The sequence below is a fragment of the Cupressus sempervirens genome, chromosome 9 (genome assembly GCF_028749045.1).
Source record: "Cupressus sempervirens isolate cs-2001-9-10 chromosome 9, ASM2874904v1, whole genome shotgun sequence".
NCBI lineage: Eukaryota > Viridiplantae > Streptophyta > Pinopsida > Cupressales > Cupressaceae > Cupressus > Cupressus sempervirens.
The window spans coordinates 482,154,464-482,174,265 of record NC_143126.1 but is presented as its reverse complement, the minus strand read 5'-3'; the positions used below and the strand labels follow the sequence as shown (position 1 = coordinate 482,174,265).

At 34.0% G+C, this 19,802-nt stretch overlaps 1 pseudogene; it reads right to left on the bottom strand.

Moving 5' to 3' along the window:
• Nucleotides 1-4,217: 4,217 nt before the first annotated feature.
• LOC149539432 (regulator of nonsense transcripts 1 homolog) overlaps nucleotides 4,218-19,802 on the bottom strand; it is a 136,986-nt pseudogene continuing 121,401 nt past the window's right edge.

Genomic DNA, 19,802 nt, shown 5'->3' with positions numbered 1-19,802 from the left:
TCAAAATTTTGACCAAATCACTAGTTGGTCAAAATTTTGACTGAATCATTGGTCAAAATCTTTGAAAAGTCTTGGCATAATTTCTACCAGGCATTGGTCAAAATTTTGACCAATGTTTGGTAGAAAACTACCAGCCATTAGTTAAAATTTTTACCAATGCTTGGTAGAAAACTTCTATGCATTGGTCAAAATTTTGACCAATGCTTGGTGGAAAACTACCAAGCATTGGTCAAAATTTTCAATTTTTTTTTTGAGGCATTCTATAAAATAGTTCACATGCCTTGCCTATGATTTGACATTTTGCATGCATCTTGCACTCTCTCATCATGATGATGGATTACAGAGAGTGATCTAAAATGATGATGCTAAAAAACACACACAATCAAATCAAAAACAAACTTGCATTACAAATAGATTGTGGAAATTTGATATTGATAATTTTGCATGCATGTCTACCAAGACAATCACAACTTAAACATATATATAATCTCATCAAATCTATTATATATATGTTTAAGTTGTGATTGTCCTAGTAGACATGAATGCAAAATTAACAATATTAGATTTCCACAATCCATTTGTAATGCAAGTTCATTTTGGATTTGATTGTGTGTGTTTTTTAGCATCATCATTTTAGGTCACTCTCTGTAATCCATCATTAGCTGGATAAGAGAGTGCAGGATGCATGAAAAATGTCAAATCATAGGCAAGGCATGTGAACTATTTTATATAATGCCTCAAAGAAGCTAAGAATATTGAAATACTTACAAGGGTGTAAGGCACTTTATATTTGTTGATCACACAATATGGTATGAAACTTCATATTTTTCCAAGTATGAAACTTGTATCTATATAGTACAAATTAGAACCACAAATAAGTTCAATACAACACGACTAAAGAATTTTTAAATATTGTATAGGTTGTACAACACAAACTGTGAAAGTCATCTTCCCATGTAAAAACTCAGATACTCAAGGACTGCAAAATATATGATCATTTGATATGGAACTAGCTTTTTAACAAAGCAAGAAAGAAGAAATTGTAAAAATAGTAGTAATGACCAAATCTCAATTTCTATTCATAATTTAGCCCACATTTATTTATATAGGTTAAGGCCTGCACAATTATGCAGTGCCATGATAACAATCATATATCATCCTTTAACACCAAAAGAAATGTCATAGTTCCCACCAAATGAATATGTCCACAAGTGACAACCCAAACCCTAGATTTTGATCCAATAGTAGTACATTCCCTTGTGCAACAATCATGGTTAGCAAACAATTAGTGCTTTGAACATGATTTGATAGATACCATCCCTGACATGTATGCTTTTGACATAATGATGTAATTAGTTAATAAATCACTAATTACATCATGATCAAACACTATAGAATCAACACTACTGTACTAAAGCATGTGTGGAAGTAGACTGAAAGGACTTCAACATTGCTATGATGGCTTTGAAATGGCTAGTATAATCCCTATGAGTTACAAAGATACAAGGATGTACCTAAAGTTATTTTACATGTTGTTTAGTTGGGTCAAATACAAGTTTAAAGACTTCTCATCCATGAAGGGGTTTAAATTTGCTAGAGCACATTTCAACAGTCCAATATCTCAAGAGAAGGCAAAAACCTAAAATTTGAGGTCCATCAAAGTATTTTGCCACAACTGGCACCATAGGGAAGAACACTATAGTTTGCTTCTTTATGTTTTAAAAAAGGATCAAAGACCCCCACCATTTGAATGGTGCAGTCATACAATATAAGTAGTTGCAATCTGGCAAGTCCTACTGCCCAAAATTGGTGAAAGTCCCATTCACAAGCATCCCAAGAAGGCCAAACACAAAGACCAATTGATATTTCTTCAAGACATAGCATATAAATACCATTCTATCGATGCCTTTGATTCTGAGGACCTTGCTAATTTGCCTACTAGTTTAGTGGGTGAGCATACTGAGTAAATGGCTATGAATACATATTAAGTGGCCCCTAACAATATAGGAAAAGATTACAATCATCCTAAGCTCCCATTTTTTTTTGTTTATGCAGTATTAGAAAAAGTTAACAAATAGAGAATGCTAACTAACATATGAAATCAATAGCTTCTCAATTCTTACCTATGATTGAAGTGGTCCAGCCAAGCCAAACTGAGATTGTGATGTCTCATCCTATGTACAGTCATTAAAACCTACCTGCATAAAGAGGCCTTGGAACTCATGTGGCATATAGTCCTATACAAAATTAGGACTTTCCAGCATTGATTATTACATATTTGAAACTCAATGAACGTTTGAAATCATTGAGCTGCTTAAAGCAAGAAATGCATGCAAACTAAATTAATATTTTGAGATATAGCAAGTAGCAGATTGTATGAACATAAAGAATCATTATAAAAGGAATAACCTAAGGCCTAATCAAACAGCTGCAAATATCAAAGTATATAAAGGAACTAACAATGGAACCATGAATAATTGTGATATATATCAAGCAACATCATAAGTGCGAAAAAATTAGACATGCTACAAGAACCTCTGGGTACCCAAGGCATAAATCACTTATAAGTAAACCATAAAATTCTTTCTTGAAAGTGGAAAAGCTAGGGTAGGTACAAAGCTCTACCATATTACTTAGATCAAAATTCATAAAACATAGGTACTAGGTTTAAAAAATTAAAGGTTCCAAACGACTAGGTTTGATCAATTCAATGTTCAGAAACTAGAATTACTTGGTCCAAAAAATTGATTTGTTCAGGAGATCCATAGAAATTGGAAATCTAGAACACAAGAAAGAATTCACTAAAATTTTTATAGGAATTGAAAAGCCAAGGATGAATTGGAAAAATTTTCCTGGTATGAAATTTTTGGATCAAGTTGAATTTGATTTAAAACTAGCCATATCTGGTAACTACATAAGAAAGTCCACCATTTGACACTTTAGAATGAAAAGTTAGTCAAAATCAAAGACAACATGAATACAACAAACTTCACACCAGGACATATACCATAATTCAATTACCTATTAAATAGGCATTTCAACCTGAAGAAAGTGGGGATAACAAAATAGAGCAATAATGCAAAAGATTGGAAGCTTATCATGCAACTGCTTATAGAATTTCCAATTTCACTGCCATAAAACATTAGATGCCTACAACCAAAGAATATCTTCCTTGCTACTAACATCCACATCCCATAATATGATTTAATTTTGAAAAATGCAAGAGATAGGGAAAACACAAACATTATGCACTAGCTTCAAAACAATGTCTCGCCTGACTCTCTCAACATATGAAAAAAGACTGCCAAAAATATATCAAAACATATTACAGCTATTATATAAGAAAACAATAGTGTGTGAAGATTCTTAAGAAAATAACAAGTGAACATTCTTAAACAAACAATGAGTGAACATTCTCCTTGGGGCATCATATTGAAAAAAGATACAAAAGGTAGTTAGAGATATATATCCAATCAAAATCATATATCCTATCAAAATCTATATCTACAGATCAATATAGTCTACACATAATAAAAAACTAGAGATGTAAATCCAACAAAAATCAAAATTTATAGATCAAGTTAATGACTCACTTGAGAAATGAAGCCATTTCTAGTATTCGATACTGAGTAGCCACTTTGTGAATTCTGATTCAAAAAGTCTCTAGGGAAGGCACCTTGCATGTTTTGGGTGATAAACTCAACACCATATTCACCTTGGGATACCTATGTAAAAACTTATAGAGCAAGGTTGTAATTCAAAATGAATATTCAATTAAAGTCTGTAAGTTCACACAATAATTCTTAACTAAAATCTAAGAACCACCACTTAAGTATTGAAGTCAGCTACATTGTAAGCCACGTGAGAGCCTTGACTCTTGAAATCTTCCCCAAGAAAATCTTGGACATAAGGTTTTTACTTCAAATTTATGATTTTCAATTTGACAATATACAACATAGAAAATCTATCTACTTGTTTTTTTACAAATCACTTGTTGACATCATTAATTTAAGCCATGATACATATGCTCAAAGAGTACCTGAGACATATTCCCTAAGAGAAAAGCCATCCCATAGGATTTGACTCAATCCTTGATTAGGCAACTACATAACACATTAATACAAACTTCAGTCAAATGTTCAAAAATCATTTCCCATAACTTTATACAACTATTAGTATTTCCTACCTATTAAATAAAAGCTAGCAAATATAAATGATTACTTGGTCAATAAGCTAGTTTGAGACAACAGACCTCAAACTAAAGTCCAGCTTGCTAGATTTTCAAGACCAACAAAGTTGAAACTAGATTCCATACCTCCAATTGGTTGACGTGAACCTTGATGTGGTAAATGCCCCCCAATGGGACCACCAACACTTCCACATCTTGCACCAAATCCTCTATTACCCATTTGTGGCCCTTGAGGAACACCTATTGCTCCATGGACACCACCTCATGAAGGAATTGGATAAGGTTGACCAAGTGGTGCTCCAGGCCGGTATGGTGGAACAAGAACCCATGGAAAAGGAAAGCTGGCTGGGTGCACCCCAAATTTGTGATTGCCATTGGGTAATTTTCCAAATGGCATGAATGAATTTCCTACATAGCATATGCACATAGTCGGATATAAAGATTGAAACATTTACAAATTTATGTAGTTAACAGGAATGGATAAATGATTAGATCCTTACAAAATACTTGAAATCACTTATCTAACAACTTACATCTATCTTTAAAATGTTACCTCTTGCACGAGCATTCCTTTTATCATTCACTACCCTAGCATTGAAGTTGTCAATAACATTAGTTGGCCCACCCCCAGGGAAAATTCTTCAGTCATTATAAACTGGTTGCTCATGATAAGGAGATCATAAGAAAGATTAGTGTATTATAATAGATAATGGTGCTTTTGAGTTGAGCTGTCATATTAGCATACTGCGTAATCAAACCACATATATATGAGTGGGGCATGTTGAGATAATGGGTGTTGCACACATTGCATAATATTGTTATATTTTATTATGTAATGTTGCATCTAGGTGGATGTGCAACATTTAAAGATTCCCATGGAATATTTTTGATGAGTTGTATTATAACATTGTGATAATACTTCATGTAATTATTTAATATTGGAAAAAAGAATTAAATGCCCAATATTAAATGTGAGGTCAGTAGGTTAGGTAGCACATGGTTTTAGCACATGGTTTATGTAATACCACTTAGTGGTTTTGTGGGACTTGTTACTATATAAGCACCCATAAGGGTAGTTGTTGTAGAGAGTAAGAGTGAGAAAGACAAGAGTCAAGTAGGACAAGGCTTGAGAGGTTAGCCAAGGGAGCATTTGTGAAGGTTGGAAGCATGACATGGGATGTGTGGATTCATGCTTGTTCACATAGTTTGCTCGGTTGTGGCTATGGCCATGAAGGCTTTCAGGGTTGTATTGCAATGCTAATTTTATTGAATAATACATGGTGATGGATGCTTTTGGAGGCTAGGTTTTTCCCTCAATGAGGGTTTACCAGGGTATATCTTGTGTCACATTTTGTGGGTATGTTGTCTATTCTCTTGCATGTGGATTTTAATTCCATGTTTATTTCAGATCTATTATGGGTTATCTGGAAACAATTATATTTCTTGTTGCCAAGTTTCCTTACAAGTGGTATCAGAGCTATGGTTTTATTGTTTGTAACCCTAGATTGAATCCATGAGAATGCATGAGAGGATAAAAGAAAGGGCAAGATATATGAGTGATTTATTACAGATCTAAGGGTTTTGGATTTGCTGTTATGATGGGATGTTAAAATATTTGGGCATGTGAAATTGTTGGACAAAACTATTTTTCAGATGTTTCATTTAAATGAGGGTTTTGGGGGGTAGCATGCAGAAATGACCTCTTGGATAAAAAATGGACCTCACCATTGGATCCGGGTTGATATTTCCATAAATTTTGATATATAATATGCCCTAGTTTGGCCATGTTCAGAGGAAATGAAAGAGTTTTTTAGTTTCAGACCGTGATGGCTGTCAAATTTAATCCTGTCAAATTTTTTGTCACAGAAAAAAATAGAAAAATGAAAAATTACAGTGAAAATGGTAAAAAGGTTGTCTTAGTAAAATGGCCATAACTTTCTCTCAAACTATTAGATTTCAAAATTCTTATAGGCATTGGAAAGTTAATTCAGAGCACTACAACATGGTGTAGGTTTGGTTCTATGATTTTGATATTTTTTCAGGTTTTAAGAGCCCTAAAATTAGATGTTGTTTATTTTGAGCACAGATTAGGGCATAACTTGGGCATATGGAGTTAGATTTTGGACTTTGAGTAGTCAACATAAAGCTCTTAGAGAGCTCTACACATTGGTTCAAATTTGGTGCAGGTTTGGCATGATTTATTTGGTGATATATTGATTTGAACAGTTTATAGATATATTTTGACTATGGTAACATTGTGAGTTTATGACATTAGAGATTTAAGATTTGATGTCATTGTATACTCAGTTCATTATTCAGATTGGTCTCATGATGATATGATTATCAATGTTTGGTTTTGATATGTATGATGATTTGTTGGATCTACAAATTGTGCAATGGTTTAAGCAATCTATACTTATAGGTTGAATTTATAGCTTGGTTATGGGTTGTCTTTGCCCATTGATCTTTCATTATTGATGCATATTCAGATTGGTGGCTTGGATTTGGGTTGTCTATGCCCTAAGTCACATGATTTGCTGATTTTTCTTCATGTAGAAGGGATGAGATGTTGTTACTGGGTAGAATCATGGTGGAGGATTGGAGTTGACTATTTTATGCTAACAGGTTGGACACTTTGAGAGATAGATGCCCGGTTCATGGATGTGATCATGGTGTCATAGATTTTGGCATGACATGATTGACTATATAGGTACATCCATGATGATCATTAGCTTGGATTTTTGATTTAGTTATGGTGTTATATTTTTTTGGTTGAGGATCATGGTTATTTGGTTTCTTTTGAGGAACTCCTGATGTGCACTTTGAGTTCTTTGATGGTTGGATGCCTTGGTTGATTCTCATGGTTAGAGGATAGTTTTTTCATCATTATGTTATGGATAGCTTGGATACATGATTTAGTGGGAGCTTGTGATAGTGATGGGTTGATAGTGCAGGATTAGTTCCTAGTTTGGTTTGGATCTTCATGCAGGAGATGGATTTTATGATGCCATAGGTGACTTGGTACCATGGTTGAGTGGGAGTTGTTGGAATTGATATATTTATTGAGTGTTTGTAGATGTTGGAGGTTTGTCTTAGATCCTATTGCTACAGAAGTTTCTTTGACATTTGAATGGGGCACTTGTTATCTTCATGGTGTGTGGAGATGGTTCTTCATGGTATGTGGAGATGGTTTTCTTCATGGTTTATGGAGATGGTTTCTTTCTGAGGACTCATAGGGTTCTTGGTAAAGGTATAGTTTATGCTTTTATTTGGCATGTTATCCTTATTATGAGGATGGTTTCATTATTATGTGATGGTATACTCTTGATACATGTTTAGAGTTGGGGCATGTTATATTATGTTCATATGGAGCATGTTATCTCTTTGGTTGAGATGGTAAGATCATGTTTTCATGTTTATGTTCTTAAGGCCATGGTTGGAACTTTGACATTGATCTTGGTTTAGTTTCTTGGTATTAAGTACATTGATCATAAGTTGGATACTTCATGATATTGCTATGTTGCATTTGGAGTTGGCATGGATTGATTGGTTACAGGTGCTCATGGATACTTAGAGATGGTGGTGATGCTGATTTTTTTTGGATTAGAGAAGTATTTGTTGGGACAATTGATAGTTTCAGTAGGAAGTTTGAGGGGCAGTCACCTGATATGGACTTGAGAGGAGATTGTTCTTAGATGAGTCTTGGTTGGAGACTTGGGTATCTTGATGAGCATTCTCATTCCCCACTCTTGGTCTACTTGGTGGTTTGCTACTGATAGGTATAGCCCATTGTTTTTTCTCAGGTGCATTATATTTATGCTTGTCTTTCATGGATATGGATCTTGAGCTATGGTACATGAGTTAGTTCTGGAGGGTTCATTTGAGAGATGGTTTAGCATTGGTTATCTCCATGTGCATATGTTATTATTTTGGTTGAGTTTAGAAGATGGTTTTATATTGGGCATATTCCTTGGATTAGGAATGGTTATTCTTTGGTTTAGGAATGGTTTTATGAGTTTGATCTTCTTGTGAGAGGCTTACATCCATGATTAGTTATATGGTATGGTATGGGTGTTGTTGAGGCTTGTTGTTAGGGTTTTATAGAGGAGATCATACTTGCACAGTTTACATCTAGAGGTGTGTGTAGAAGGACATGATATAGGTTATGATTTGCATGGTTTCTCTTGGTCTTGGTTATCTTCCTAGATGTTCAGTTTCACTTACATTGGATTTAAGATTGGTTAGAGATTTTGGTCACTAGTTTGTGTTCATGTATGTCATGTGAGAGATGACATGGTTATTACTTTATCTCTTTCCTCTATTGGTTGTGGAGAATTTGGGAGACTATTGGAGACTTTTTACGAGAGTTGTTCTTACACTTGATATCAGTTTATGTATTGTGGATGTCCTTGATACTACATGGATTCACTTCTTTGAGATGTTTTGAGTGGATTGGTTATAGATTTGACATTATCTTTTGTAGTGAGAGCTTCTTGGTATATATGTGGTAGGTATTGCTCTTGAGGCTTGTGATTTCAAGTTGTAGATTGGATATGTTGATGACATGAGATTCACTTGGCATACCTTTGGAGGTATGGATAGTTGGATGGGTTTGCGCTTTGCTGTGGGTGCTATTTCAGCTATGGATATTTTGACAACTACAGATACATGTGATTACCTTTGGATCAGATTTTTGTACTTGGAATTTTTGTTGGTACAAGATTTTATGATCTTCTAATGTGACAAGTTGGGTGGATTTGTCTTTGGATGGCTTCTATGTATGTCCAGTGGCAGTGGCATAATAGGAGGTGAGATCATTCATGTTTGAGATGCTGGATACTTTGATTTTTTTGTTGCAGGTACCAAGATGGAGCACTTGGTGTATTTTGATCCATGATGGTGGATGTGCTAGGAGGGATTGTTCCCTTGTTCATTTATGTGGCTACAGATTGACCCTATGCAATGTATACAACAAGTGGGAGATTGTTGAGATAATGGGTGTTGCACACATTGCATAATATTGTTATATTTTATTATTTTATTTTATTATGTAATGTTGCATCTAGGTGGATGTGCAACATTTAAAGATTCCCATGGAATATTTTTGATGAGTTATATGGTAACATTGTGATAGTATTTCATGTAATTATTTAATATTGGGAAAATAATTAAATGCCCAATATTAAATGTGAGGTCAGTGGGTTAGGTAGCACATGGTTTTAGCACATGGTTAATGTAATACCACTTAGTGGTTTTGTGAGACTTGCTACTATATAAGAATCCACAAGGGTAGTTGTTGTAGAGAGTAAGAGTGAGAAAGGCAAGAGTCAAGTGGGACAAGGCTTGACAGGTTAGCCAAAAGAGTATTTGTTAAGGTTGGAAGCATGGCATGGGATGTGTGGATTCATGCTTGTTCACATAGTTTTCTCAGTTGTGGCTATGGCCATGAAGGCTTCCATGGTTGTATTGCAATGGTAATTTTGCTAAATAATACATGGTGATGGATGCTTTTGGAGGCTGGGTTTTTCCCTCAATGAGGCTTTCCCAGGGTATATCTTGTGTCACATTTTATGGGTATGTTGTCTATTCTCTTGCATGTGGATTTTAATTTTGTGTTTATTTCAGATCTATTATGGGTTATGTGGAAACGATTATATTCCTTATTGCCAAGTTTCCTTACAGGGCCCAAATCTAAATATACCTAACATCACAGTAATGAAAGATACTTTTAATGTAAAGTAATTAGATTTCCACAATCCATTAAAAATGCATATCAATCTTCTAGAATTTGATTCTATAAGAATTTTTAACATCAAAGTTTTGGAACACACACGGTGATCCATCACGATGAAGGAGAGTGCAAGAGAATAGAAAAATATGATATATTTCTATTCTTTTGCACTCTCCTTGATCCCAATGATGGATCACTATGTGTGATATGAAACTCTGATGTTAAAAATTCCTACAGTAATTTTTCTATTCTCTTGCACTCTCCTTCATCTTGATGAAAAATCACTGTGTGAGATCTGAAATGTGGATGTTAAAAATTCTTATAGTCAAATTCCAAAAGACTAATATGCACTTTCAATGTAATCAACTAGTAAAAAAGAAAACATCTTTACTAGATTGAGAAGAGTTTCTATTTATCGTACAAATTTTAAGCAATGGAATCTCTACCCAAAATGAAAGTAAAACAAACATAAGAAACATTGGATCGAACATCTAAGGAAAAAGTTTCACAATCATCTTTTAATCATCATCAAAACTAGAGTAAGTTAATCAATGGAAACATCTTTTACCTTGTTTGGTTTATGAAACTATACCATGCTCTACTTCAGATTGTTTAGTGGCCCTTCTACTAAGCATTTGTATTCCTATAAAGAAACATAGATGACATCACAAACTTTAGTAACTTGTATATACATCACATAAACATGCATAACAAACCATGATTTTAGATCATGGAGGATAAGCATTACCTTATAATGAGAGAGTAAACCATTCCAAAGTGGTTGCTTACTAAAAACCTTTGGATTCCCAAAAAGAAAAATACCATAGTGAGCCTGTGTAAGTACAAAATTCAACCTTTGGGGGTCATTCAAAAATCCAATACCCTAAAGCAACATGCAAAACAATCAAATTTCATATTTCATGAAGTGCAGTCAATCCATTAGCCACAAGAAAGATATTCTAGGTTCTAATTTTCTCATCTAGAATGTCCAAGGGTATACATCTTCATACCTGATGCTCATTACTCCTTACACAAGACAATATTATATAATCTTTTTCATGACCCTAAAATGTATCCACACTTGCAACCTACAAAAAATGCTATAAAAATCAACACTCAAATGTAAATGCTATTAATAAATAAAGAAGGTAGAAAACAACCAATACCTCAATTTACTTATAAAGCTATTGATGCAATGCACCATGCCTGGCCATGTGATTAATAATGTAGGTCCACTGTCCTTTATATGATGTGATTACCCCAATCTATGCAAAGTAACACAGTGAATACAAAATATAGAAAAGAGCTTTACAAACCAAAAACATTCTTTGACAAAAAAAAATAATACCTGGCTAGGAATTACACCACTTCTCAAAAAGTTGTTATGATCTTCTCCACATTTGCAGATTTAGTTCTATTTAGATAAGATGTGCCACTTGCACTTATCTCTTCTTGTCCCATCTGAAACAAGAAATTTTCAATAAACTTTGAATTTTGAATAGAAAATAGTACTAATAACAGTAGCAATTGTAATATACTATATTCACAAGGCACAAACATAAGAAATAATAATAATAAATAAATTTGGTTGCCCACCTGCACATAAAAGAACATGGGCCAATTTGTCACTAGCCATGGAAAATCAATTCCAGTTAACTGTCTCTCAATTACAATTACACCATTCTGAAGTGTGCCTTCATAGAAGTTGTTTGAAGGAAATTCAAATAAAGATGGATGCATACAATATTGAACCTACAAAGGATGCAAACTCAATTTGTAAATGCTTTTCAATGCATCTCAATTTATTGACAAATTCAGATTATTCAAATATCATTAGTAGATAAAATTCAAATAAGTGCAAAGTGCAAGATCATTTCCAAATAACAGCTTCAATTCTATGAAGCTGCTACAACATACATGCATTAACTATCTATGGATGCTAGAAAAAAAATCACAATCATGCTAAGTAAAATGAACTTTGTTTGCAAGCTATAGAATTTTAGAATAAATGATGAAATTGAGACATAAAAACTAAGAAATAATCTTCATGCAATTTATAATAATGAGACATACAATAATACTCTAACCATTACATCAAACTATACGTCTCTTGTGTATTGTACCATATAAGCAATAGTTCATCTACAAGTACTTCATTGGAATATATAATAAGTGTTGGTTAATGTGATCTTCATTTTGAACATACTAGAACACAAACAATAATCTAACCTCTAGTCTGAAAGGCTTAACACCCAAGAGTACAAGTTGCTCAAACAAAGACTGTGCAAAACTAGCATGAGCTACCTAATGCACATTATCATAGGACCAAGTTGACAATGGTATCCAACTAGTACTGCCTAAATTTTGTTGGAAATCTAATTGAAAATGAATACTATCAAAGAGGGAGATTGTTGCAAAGAAGGAAGATGGTTGATAAAGAATGTTTTCAATCATTGTTTTGTCATTGATGACAAAACTGCTATTTTTTGGAATGACAATTGCTTATAAGATCCAAGTACTATCATTTAGTTGATTGATGAAGAGGATTTAATCAACAAGGTGTAACAAGAGTACCTAAGGGAAAGGTTGAGTTATGATTTTGTAATGAAGTGCAAGGATCAGTTAAGACAACGGTAAAATGATGTATTGATAACATACTTGAAGATACAAAGGCTGGCAACACTTGGAACCATTGGAAGAATAAGTTGCAACAAGGATGTCTACAAAGCTTAACTAAGTTCATTAGTAAGTGCCAAACAATCTAGTTCCAGCTAAGAAAATTTTTAGTTAGTGTTGAGCAAAAGAAAAATCTAGTGTGCACCGAGTGATATAGAAGGAGGTGAGTGTGTTCAAGTGCTGAGCAAAGTAATAGGTGCCGAGCAGCAATAAAACTTAGTGGATGCTGAGTGAATCCATAATAGGTATTGAGCATCAGTAGAACATACTTGATGCCAAGTAATACAGTATGTGTTGAGCACCAAAATTTCAATAGTGCCAAGCTGCTACATTATTGGAAAAGTCAAAGATTTGCCAGATCTGAGCCAACAAATTTTTTACCTTAAATTTTGTGAACTAGTTGGAGGTTAAGGATGATGAGCTGGAGGCATAGAATTTTATGTAAACCATTTTTGAGTGAATTCAAGAGAATTCTTCATGATGCTTCTAGAAGGAACAAGATATGGGTTAGATTCAATGAATCTTACCTAATTCATTCAAACTAATATTAAAGGAGGGAAGAATTGAGTGGAAAAAGGAATTTTAGACTTCTATTTAAGGAGTCATAGGCCAAGAAGCAAGAGTAGTTAGGGTGCCAAACTATGAAGTGGTTGAAAGGTGTCAAGGGGAAGACATCAAGAGGAGAAGGAAGAAGAGCATAAAGACTCTACTTTGATAAGTGGTCAAAAAGAAGATTGCACTAGTGCATCAAACATGAAGACTCAAGGAGATGAAGCTTAAAAGGAGAAAAAGATGTTAGAGCTACAAAGACTAAAAGCTAGCAAATTATGAAGAGCTTAATAGATTTGCAAGTTAAGTTGTGAGTTGTATCAGGTCAAAAGCCCATGTTGTTACTCTCTAACAATTGTGCAAGCCAAGGTAAAATTTTATGGACTTAGGTTGGTTTAACAACCATTTGTAAATCCTTTAGCAAGGTGACATTCCAAGTGAATGTTCTAAAGTCCTCTAACTAGGACCATTTCTAATAGGGTGGATAAATCCTTTAACCAGGTCACTTTTAACAGTGTGTTGTAGCCTTTAATAGGGCAAACTTTTCACAAAACATCACTTTAGAAGAGTGAGAATTGAATAGCATGCTATTGGTCATTTTTCCAAAATTGGGTTTCCATGTAAATCACTATGTTATGTGTTGATCTTTCATGTATTATGCTTGCATGTTGATTTATAGTAATTTGCTGAGTAGGAAAGTTTAAGCTTGGATGCATGAATAGTTTAATAGGCTCACTTTACTTGATGAAAAAGTTTTAATTAGAAATTTGGACCTTGAATAACTAATTCACCCCCCCCCCCCCCCCCCTCGCCCCCCCATTATTCTAAAGCATTTCTAACAATTGGTATTAGAGCCATCTGTTGATTTAGTTTAAAGGTACTAGAAACACAAAGATCAAGATGTCCAAGAGAGAAGTTCCCAAGCTCAAGAAAAATAACTTTGCTGCATGGAAAAGCCTAATGAAACAACACCTTGGATCAATAGGTGATTATGAAAAAACCTCAATTAAAGTGGAACATGTAGATCCAGCTAGAGCCTTTACTATAGATGATTTGAAAAAAAGGAAGGAGCACAATCAAGCAATGCTGGAGATTGCCTCTGCACTCAACTATGTTGAATTTAATGACATCAAAGGATGTAATTCTACATTCAAATTGTGGAAAGCTCTATTAGATATCTATGGAGGAGATTAGAATGTTCAAAGAGAAAAAGAGAAAGCCTTAGAGGAAATTTTGATGACATGAAAATGAAGGAAGGTGAGAATGCTACTCAATATGCCTCTAGAATGAAAAAAGTGGTAAGTGCAATAAGAAGTTTGGGTGGTCATTTGGATGATGATACTATTAATAGAAAATACTTAAGAACCCTGCTTCCCATTTATGCTATTAGAGTTTTAGCCATCCAAGAGCTAAGGTGTATCCCAAGAAATCAGCTAACTTTTGAAGGAATAGTAGGGAGACTCACTGCTCTTGAGTTGTCCAATTTTGATAACTACAGACTTGAGAATCTTGAATTTTCTTTCAATGCTAAGCTATCATTGAAAGATACTAATGAGGTGAAGTCAAAGAAGAAGAGTAGAAAAGGAAAGCATGCATCCATTAATAGCAACACAGATGAAGAAGATGTGGAACAACTGGAAGCACTATTGGCCAAAAGATTCCATAGAGGCAAAGGTAAATTCAAAAGTAAGCTTCCTATCATTTTTTTTAATTGCAATGAAGTTAGACATATTATTGCAAGGTGTACATAGAAGAAGAACTAAAAAGAAGGAAACAAGTCTAAGAACAAACGAGAAGATGATAGCAGAGATTACAAGGACAAAGGCAAAAGATGCTATATTGTTGAAGAAGAAGATTTTGATGAGAATGATGATGAAGTAGTCTATGTAGCCATAAAGGATGAATTAGATGAAGATGAGGCACCAACACTAGTAACTTGTGTGAAAAAGAATGACAAATGGATCATAGACAGTGGATACTCATATCACATGACAGGAGACAAAAGTAGGTTTATTACCTTTACCCAGTATGATGGAAATAGTGTTAGATTTGGAAATGATGCTCCCAATCAAATCAAAGGAAAATGTTCTATTAAACTTATAGAGAAAATTTCATGTGATAATGCATACTATGTTGAAGGATTGAACTACAATTTGCTAAGTGTATCACAGTTAGGCAATATAGGTTGCAAAATAGAATTTGGAAACAAAATTGCCAAAATCTATGACATTAATAGAACTCTGACAAGAAAAGGTGAACAATCTAGGAGTAATCTATTTTTCCTAGATATGAAAGATGCAACCTATCTTATTGTTAGACTTGATGATGTTTGTTTATGTCATAAAAGGTTGTGTCATGTTAACTTTGACAATCTGATTAGCATCATCAAAAAGAAGAAAGTTAGAAGTTTGCCTAAGCTAAAGAAGCCTGAAAATATAATGTGCAAACAATGTCAACAAGGAAAGAATACCAAGTCAAGTTTCAAAAGCAAAGTCTGAACTTCCAAAGAAGTACTAGAGTTAGTGCATACTAACTTATGTGGCCCAATAGAAGTGCAAAGCTACCAAGGAGATAGATACATAATGCTATTTGTGGGTGACTATTCTAGGATGATGATATCCATGTTCTTTAAGAAAAAATCTGATGCATTTCAAATATTTAAGTGGTATTTGGCCAAGGTTGAGAAGGAAATAGGAAAGAGTCTAAAGTGCCTCAGATCAGATAGAGGAGGAGAGTTTACATCAAAAGAATTTGAGATATTTTGTAATAACAAATGAATCAAGAGACAAATGTCAACACCAAGAACTCCCCCATAGAATGACATTGCAAAAAGAAGGAATAGATCAGTAATAGACAATGACAAAACACTAATGGTGGAGGAAAATGTTGCTCTGAAGTACTTGAGAGAAGCTATAAGTATTGTTGTTTACACCCTAAATTGAGTACAATTCAAGAAAGGTACAAATGCAACACCTTTTGAATTATGGTATGGTCATTCACCTAATGTAATACAGTTCAAAGTGTTTGGTTGCAAATGCTATATTCTTAAAGATACTAGAAATGGAAAATTTGATACAAAGAGTGATGAAGGTATATTCCTTGGATACTCCACTAGAAGTAAGGCATATAAGTGTTTGAATACTAACACTAACAAGATTGTGGAGAGTGCAAATGTAAATTTTGATGAGCATGTAGAAGTCCAAGATGATGAATCTAGGAAACCAAAAGATTAGAGATCTTTTGTATACTTCTATGAAGGAATGTCAACTAAAGATGATGCTACCAATCAAGTTGGGAATCAACAAAAAATTTTAGTATTAGCCAAGTCATAGCCAATTTATGCCAAGTTGCATTCATAAGTTGAGTTAAAGAATGAAGAAAATGCACATTGTGATTATGAAATCAGTACACATGGAAGAGATGATGAAATAATTGAAAGTGATGTGCATAGTGACTCTAAAGCTGAAGGACCAAACATGGAAAGAAGGAAAAAACCAAGACTATCTAGGTATTTGAAAAGACATCACCCTATAGAAAAAATCATTGGAGACAAGGAATCAAGACCAATGACAAGGAATGAATCATGTTTGCTGAGCAAAATTGAACCCAAAATAGTGAAAGATACACTACAAGATGATAATTGGCATAAAACTATGGAAGATGAGATAGATCAAATTGAGAAGAACAAAACTTGGACCCTACTTCCAAGAACAGTTGATAAAAATGTTATTGATACCAAATGGGTCTTTAGGAAGAAACTTGATGATAATGGTGAGATAACAAGAAACAAGGCCAGACTAGTCTACAAAAGCTATGCACAAGAAGAAGGACTAGACTATGGGGAAACATTTGCCCCTATTGCAAGAATGGAAGGAGTAAGAACACTACTTGAATATGCTACTTATGAAGATTTCAAAATTTATCAGATGGATGTAAAGTCTACTTTTTTGAATAGTATACTGGAAGAGGAAGTCTACATAGAACAACCATAGGGATTTGTTGATGACAACAATAAGGATATGGTTTGCAAACTGCATAAAACACTCTATGGTCTAAAGAAAGCACCTAGAGCATGGTATGAGAGACTACACAAATACCTTGTGAAGATAGGATTTGAGAGAACAGATGACAATGACAACTTGTATATTAAGGCATAAAAAGGTAAAGACATTTTGATATCTAAAATCTTTGTTGATGATATAATATTTGCAAGAAAAGATGTCTTATGCGAAAATTTTGCTGTTCAAATGAAATATGAGTTTGAGATGTCAATGTTTGGAGAAATCAAATTCTTTGTTGGATTGTAAGTACATCAAATGAAGCACGACATATTTGTGACCCAATCAAAATACATCAAGGCGATACTCAAGACATTTGGATTAGAAGACTCAAAACCAGTCAGTACACCAATGGTAACATGACATAAGTTATCCAAGAATGATGAGTTAGCTAAAGTAAATCAGACAATGTATAGATCAGTGATTGAAAAGTTGCAATATGTTGTGCATAATAAACTAGACATTGCATTAGCTATTGGAATAGTGGAAAGATTTTTTGCCAACCCAAGAGAAAATCATCTGATGGTAGTAAAGAGAATACTGAGGTACCTAAAAGGAATTGATGACTTTGGTTTACACTACAAGAGGAGTGAAAATTTTGAGTTGAAAGCCTACACTGATGTAGATTGGGGAGGTAATATTGATGACAGAAAAAACACCAGTGGAGGAGCACTTTTCTTAGGTAAAAGATTGGTTACTTGGACCAACAAAAACCAAAGTTGTACCTCACAGTCCACAATAAAAGTTGAATATGTTGATGCTGCTATCAACTGCACTAATATTGTACGAATCAAAAATCTATTGTAAGGCATGAAAGAAGAGGTAATTGAACCTGTGATACTCTGCTATGATAATACAAGTGCCATCAACATATCAAAGAATCTTGTGATGCATGCCAAAACAAAGCATATTGCAATCAAGTATCACTATGCAAGAGAATTAGTGGAATATAAGCAAGTAAGAGTGAAATATGTCAATTCAAAAGAATAGATTGCTGACATCTTTAAAAAAGCACTACCTAAAGATGCTTTTGAGTATCTTAGAGGTAAGTTAGGGGTGATATTGCTATCCAAGGCTATTTGAGAAAAAATAAGACTTCACTGCATCAAATGAGTTGATTGTTGGCATATTACAAATTGATGTAGAGAATGTTTACTTCAGGATCATGCTTGAAGTAATCAAAGTGGTGAAGTTCCAAATCAGTCACAAGCAAGGTGAAAAAGGGAGAAATTGGAGTACCTACAAATGCTACACTTGCATGTTAAGATGCTGAAATAGTACGTCTTTGGCATTGTTGTTAAAGAGGGAGAAGTAATAGGAAACTAATCAACAACATTCAATTGGATAAAGGGAGAAGTAGCTGATATCATAACATGGTCAATGCATGCAGAGGGAGAAATAATGAAAGAGGGAGTTATAAGTAGCACAAGAACAAAGTGAATAGTAGTAAGCCATAGAAAATAGAAAGAAAAAGAATGTTTAGATATGTAAAAAGTGAAATAGCAAAAACCAAAAAGGAAATAGTAGCTCAAAGGGAGAAAATAGTGCATACAAGAACCAATTAGAGGAATAGCATAACAAAAAGGGAGAAGACTGTTTATTGGCAAAAAAATTTAGAGGGAGTCATAAGCTAACTTATGTTGCTAATAAAATGAATAGTTTTGAATAAAGTTTTCTTTTTGGCATTTGATTTACTATTTTAACCTAGTTAGTATTTTGACAACTTGGTTGATCAGTTTGGTTTGACATCAATGCCAAAGAGGGAGATTGTTGAAAATTTGATTGAAAATGAATACTATCAAAGAGGGAGATTGTTGCAAAGAAGGAAGATGGTTGATAAAGAATGTTTTCAATCATTGTTTTATCATTGATGACAAACCTGCTATTTTCTAGAATGACAATTGCTTATAAGATCCAAGTACTATCACTTAGTTGATTGATGAAGATGATTTAATCAACAAGATGTAACAAGAATACATAAGGGAAAGGTTGAGTTATGGTTTTGTAATGAAGTGAAAGGATCAGTTAAGACAATGGTAAAATGATGTATTGATAACATACTTGAAGATATAGAGGCTGGCCACACTTAGAAACACTAGAAGAATAAGTTGCAACAAAGATGTCTAAAAAGCTTAAATAAATTCATTAGTAAGTGTTGAGAAAGCTAGTTCCAGCCGAGCATATTTTAAGTTAGTGCTAAGAAAAAGAAAAATCTAGTGTGCATTGAGTGATACAAAAGGAGGCAAGCATGTTCAGGTGACAAGCAAAGTAATAGGTGCCGAGCAGTAGTAAAACTTAGTGGATGCTAAGTGAATCCATAGTAGGTGCTGAGCATCAGTAGAACATAGTTGATGCTGAGTAACATAGTATGTGCTGAGCACTAGAATTTTAATAGACCCGAACTGCTACATTATTGGAAAAGTCAAAGATTTTCCAGATATGAGCTGACAAGTTTGTTACCTTGAATTTTGTGAACCGGTTGGAGGATAAGGATGATGAGCTGGAGGCATAGAATTTTATGTAAACCATTTTTGAATGAATTCAAGAGGATTCTTCATGATGTTTCTAGAAGGAACAAGATTTGGGTTAGATTCAATGA